The sequence below is a fragment of the Halyomorpha halys genome, unplaced genomic scaffold, assembly GCF_000696795.3.
Source record: "Halyomorpha halys isolate HHAL.00 unplaced genomic scaffold, Hhal_1.1 Scaffold228.1, whole genome shotgun sequence".
Lineage (NCBI taxonomy): Eukaryota > Metazoa > Arthropoda > Insecta > Hemiptera > Pentatomidae > Halyomorpha > Halyomorpha halys.
The window spans coordinates 48,597-54,269 of record NW_027107268.1 but is presented as its reverse complement, the minus strand read 5'-3'; the positions used below and the strand labels follow the sequence as shown (position 1 = coordinate 54,269).

At 31.5% G+C, this 5,673-nt stretch overlaps 1 long non-coding RNA gene across 1 annotated transcript in view; it reads left to right on the top strand.

Annotated features, from left to right (window-relative positions):
* Nucleotides 1–3,507, top strand: part of LOC106679876 (uncharacterized) — a 121,241-nt gene extending 117,734 nt beyond the window's left edge. The window contains exons 3-4 of the long non-coding RNA XR_001343033.2: nt 3,209–3,239; nt 3,428–3,507. This is a non-coding gene — a long non-coding RNA (uncharacterized lncRNA). The remainder of the gene's footprint in view (nt 1–3,208; nt 3,240–3,427) is intronic.
* The last annotated feature ends 2,166 nt before the right edge of the window (nt 3,508–5,673 follow it).

The following is a 5,673-nucleotide window of genomic DNA, read 5'->3' as shown; positions in this document are numbered from 1 at the left end:
TTATAGAAAATTTTAAAATTTGCTGAGTTGAAGAAACCTTTTATAATATATTACTATTCTATATTTTGTACTTGTACTACGTTTGGGGATTTACCTCATACTAATGTACTATTGTATTCTAAAATTGTAACAAAAAATTCAATTCTATCAAAAATTTTTATCTATATGTTATATGCATACAATTAAAATTATAGTAGTCAATATTTACCTCATATTTGTCGATTTTATCAAGTTCCATTGTGAAATTTTTTCGTCTGTATACATATAGTTTTAAAAAAATTCACAATCACATTATCTAAATTAATGTCCTTCACTAGTGGTGCATTCATTTATCCCCGTAGTACAAACCAATGTAATACATTACACATAACCTCTTTTGACATATCAAATGCTGTATTTTTACCTCCTTACTGATATGTCTAAATTTAATACATTTTTCAATTCTAATAAACTCCCTAACCACCCAAACCCACTCGTTTCTAACCTTGCTTCCTCGCCTGAAAAGAAGATGGCCTCGTGACCTTATATTGTAAACTGTTTTAGAGTTCTACTGGGTAGTTTTTCTACATCCTGTATCATATCATATGTCATTATGATCAAATTTACTGGTTGTATTTTTTTATACAGTTGTAAATATCAACAAATAAATAAAAAAAAAAAATAAATAAATTTTTTTTCAATTCAAGTTAAATATTATCATTGTTGTACAACTGTACAATTTGATTTCTGAATATTTTCCCTGATTTTTTATATTTATATGGCCAACCTATTTATTATATCGGCATAATGTGTATTTAAATGTTTTGTATTTGTTATATAGTTTACGGTGTTTTAAATATTTTTAGTTATATTAATTGTTTCCGAAAACCTACTTAGTTTTTGGTGCCATGTCTATTATTGTGGGGTTTTTGAAGTTCAATTTGTTGGTTAGCGAGTGCGGTACAATTTATATTTTTGAAATTTAAATGTAATTTCGTATTAATGAAGTCGAAATTACTTTGAGATTAGAATCCAGTTTTATTTTATTTATATAGGTTCCAAACAGTGCAGTGTCTTTATGTTTTTAACATCGTTGACTGACTTCATAGTTCATATGAACTATGACATCATTTGACTTGAGGAAACCTGAAAATATTAGTTTTATTTTTTTAAGTGAGTCACTTTTTATTTGAATAGGAAGGTAGGTGTTTCAGAATTGCAGCATAGATATTAGATAATGTTTTATTAAAAAAGAAAAGTAATATATTTTAACGGTTTCCAGCGGCTTTCGCAAAACCATGAATCGAAATCCCGCTTTTGATGTTTGTAATTAGACAAATGTTTTTAACAAAGACAAATTCATCCTGAACTTGAAAACAATTTTGGCTCTTTTACTATCCTCTAATTTAGAATTACTTAAATTTTACATCTTTTATTATTTTTAAAAGCTTAGTAAACGTAGAAATGGATTATATTTAGCACATCAGAAGCTGAGAAAAGATTTCCAAACAAAGTGTCATTTATAGAAAATATACAAAAGGTTTCGCGATTGATCCGCCCGTAGGGCTCCTTGCGTTAGTTTTTGTAAAGCCAACCCATTTTTCTTAATAAGAATTTGATCCTATTTACGGTCATGAAACCTAATTATTTTCAATAGTTTTTGATCTAGCTATTGTTTTTTTAATTACGCCGAAATCTAAGGCAATTCGGCCATTCGTGCTAGCGCAGTCCAATATAATTTAGTTCTTTTTACTAAGATAGTCTACTCTTGAGTTAAATTATTTTTAAAGTCGTGTGGTAATGTACAAATTTCCAAAAATGTGCCGACGTCATTTCTTCAAGCTACCAAAGCTTGCAGAGTGGGCTCTTAAAGGCACCAATTTTGAACAAATGTTTTGCAAATAATCTTGGCCAGCCCGCATTCCATTCGTCTTCTTGGCATGTTCCAGCAAAACTGTACGGTAAAGGATAGCTATGGTTGGGATTAAGGGGACCTCTTTTAGAAGGCGCATCTCCTTTTTCGTTATTTTCAATTCGGCAATGCAAAGGACCCACCCATAGCATCCCCTCAGCAGCAGTAGCTTCGCTAAGATCCTTCGGCAGTCGAAGGCCACTTCCAGTTGGTTGTACCACTCTGAGTCAGAATCGAGTTGACTGCCTGAGAATCTATAAATATGACGAGTCTAGAGTAATTTCTCTCTAGCAGGTGCTCCACTCCCAACTTCATTGCATATGTTTAGCTATGTAGCTAAAAACGCGACGTGCTTAAAAAATAATACAAAATATTTTTATTTTATTTTTCTCCAGAGGTTTGGACCATAGTCTATATCAATTTTTTTCTATACGATAAAAAAAAGTTGAGGTTTTGTACAATTCCTTTGTCTGAGATCCACCGATCCTAATACACTCTTTAAAAAAATATATGTTGTACAATAATAAGAAATTAAAACAGTGCAATAAAAACAACAAAAAAACCGTTGGGTACTACAGAGTAAATTCAAGACGAACATAAAATACAATTTCAATATATTATCATAATATACTCAGGATAATAGCAAGAAATTAATTTTTTGTAAGATATGAACTGACTGTTTGTGATTAAAGAAGGTGGTGATCAAGAAGACAGAGTACAAATTTTTTTTTTTTTCTAGCTGTAGACAAAAGTTTCCCTCCACTTTGCTGGGCTTATACGATCTATGAAGGGGCAGGGATTCAGAACTTTTTAAGGAAGTACCGTTTTAAACAACGATTGTGCAAGGAGGTGATTTTGTTCATGACATCTCTCCACCCTAGTTTAGAAGACCCACTTTATTTTATTTATTTATTATTTAGGAAAAATTAATAAAAATCTGTTTTTTTTATTGGATGGTAAAGTTCAAAACCTTGTTGAGTTGACGTGCAATAATAGTTCACAAGTTGACTGATAACTAAATAGTTCGGCGGAGTCTCGGTTGAGAACCGCTGTTATGAAAGCTGGATATAACTTAGGAAAGTTTCCGAGTTCACAGGGTTGACTCACGGTTAATATAACAAAATAAATAAATAATTATGTGCAACACTTGAATTCGGACTCGCACTCGGAACATAGCAACACAATTTAATAAGTTTATTTTTTAATTTATGAAGAAAATATTATTATTATAGTATACCCCGATTCTGGTAATATTCTAATGTAACAATATTTTTTTTTAAATTGGATCAGTTTATTAATACTTATATTATTTTTCAGGTCGCATGGGCTATCTTCAGGAGTTTTGATGGTGAGTTCAATGTCATTCTCTTCATTTTAGGATTATTGTTTCATCTATAGTTCACGGCCCGGGGTTTTCCCTTACGTTCTTTAACTTAATAGAGTACAAAAGACAGAGAGAATTTTTGTAGGAAACCTTCAATAAATGCAAAACGGAATCCTGGGAAATATTTCTTAGCAGTATATAGCTTTTTCTAGTTCCGCCATCGTTTCGAACAAAATCAGAAAACTCACGTCCAAACCCTCTTTTTCCTGCTTGACAACGTACGAAACGGTCTTGTAAGTACGTATCAAATATTTCATTATTTCATTTTATTCCAATGGATGATCTTATAATATTTTAGACATACTTGAACAGCTTCCTCGTTTATTTTTTATTTGTAAAGTTGGTCTAAGCTTTCAGTCCAAATCGTTGCAAAGCCACAATTCCCCCAAAGTTTTCAGGAAAAATTGACTAGAATTGGTTATATCCCATGTATTACTTGTGGTGGAGGAATAAAAATTGACAAGAATTGGTTATATCCCATGTATTACTTGTGGTGGGGGAATAAAAATTCATCTTATCTCATTTCTGTTCCATATTTGAATGAATAACTTTTTTAGCATTAGGTTTTTCTGGATAATGTTATATCATAAAAGCAGTATGTTTGAATAAACTAAATGAATGTCACACAACACCTTCTATCTTTAGAATTATATTATTATTGTGAGTTAGATATTCATTTATAAATAAGCAATAGGCATTTATGCAGGTACAATTTTATGTTTGTGAGTGCAGTGCACTAGATTTTCAGTGTGTGCATCAGATTGGTGATTTATGAATGAGTAGCAAAAAACTACAACAATCATATATGATATACCGACAGTTTTCAGAAGTGTTTGCCTCTAAAATGAAGGTATAATAATGAAACGAAAAATGAATTACAAATAAAAATGTGTTAAAAGAAATATAAAAGTAAAATAAAAATTTGAATAATAATTACAGCTGTGGCAAACCCATTTGGAACAATCTCTTGGCTCACGCCGACAGTTGCGGTTGAAAACATTTACTAGCTTGCTATAGGGGATTGAAGGTGATGAAGGTTAGTGGCAAAGAGAATGAAGGTAGAATAACAGAAAGGGGTACCAGGTATAATGAATGATTTAGCAAAGGAATTAGTATGACTGGAGTGTGCTTTAAACTACAAGTTGATTTGCCATTCAAAGAGAGCAGACTGAGCGAATTAAGAATATATGCGGGCTTTTTGCTTTAGGGGGATCAGAACGGGAATGCACTTAGGAAAAGTGGGAAATTTAATTAATCTATAATGCAGATTCTGTTATTCTCACATGGCTCGGTGTCCCAAAATGAAGGTCAATGTTTCATTTAATACTCGCTAACCTTTTCAACAATATATTGTAATAAAAATATTTTATTACCTAATATTATTATTAGGTAGAAAGTCCATATTTCACGCCGTTTTTCAGATTTCGTCGCTTTTAAATATTGCTCAATTAAACTATCCTTAGTCTTCTTTTCCCGTTTTAAGCAAAATTTCATAAGTGACACAGGACCGTCGCTCCCTGGGGGTTTTGATGGGGCGGGTCTGGGAATGAAGGATTACCTTTTTTTGTGTGTTATGATCTCCTCTTGTGAGATTATGACATGTCTTACATTGACCAACCTACTGGCTATAATTGTCTGTTTCGTACTTCAGATAAATAAGGTTACCACGGAGAGCGGGAATGGAGGGTTTTCGCCGTTTTTCAATTTCAGGTGCTTTTTAGATATTGCTCGATTAAGTTATCCTAAGTCTCCTCTTCCCGTTTTAAGCAAATATTACTGTAACATAAGGAAATAACACTGTAAATATGTGTGTATATATGTAGACTTTTTATTTGCTTGATAAATAAAATTAGGGGGTAGGAAAAAAAAATATTGAATTGCATTTAAAAATTTCCGTGACTGGTTTAACAGCTATTCAAATATAATGTAAATGAAGATGTTTTAATTTAATTTAGAACCTTCAGAGCATAAAATTTTTTAAACTATTAAAATACCAAGAGAAATCTAAAGAGTTTTAAATTATACCAAGTTACAAATTATTCAATACATTTTTTCCATCTGTTTTAACTTATTTAATTTTCTCAAAGCATGTCTTTATCCTATTAAAGCTTAGTTTGAATTTGGGGAAACATTAAATAATTTTTAAGTTTTAAAATATTCATTTTTCAGAGGTGGCGATAATTATTATTTTCTCCTGAGGCATTTCATATTAAAAGAATGAGGAGGAGGTAGCCCCCACTTTCTTTGCCTTGGCCTCTTTGATCTCTAGAATAAAATATTTAAGAGGGGATAAAATATAATAAGAAGGGTTGGATGTTCCAAATTATTGGACTAAAAAGTATGACTTGAACAATGACGGCTTTCCTTTGTGGTGGCAGTGGCAACTTAAAAAATTCTG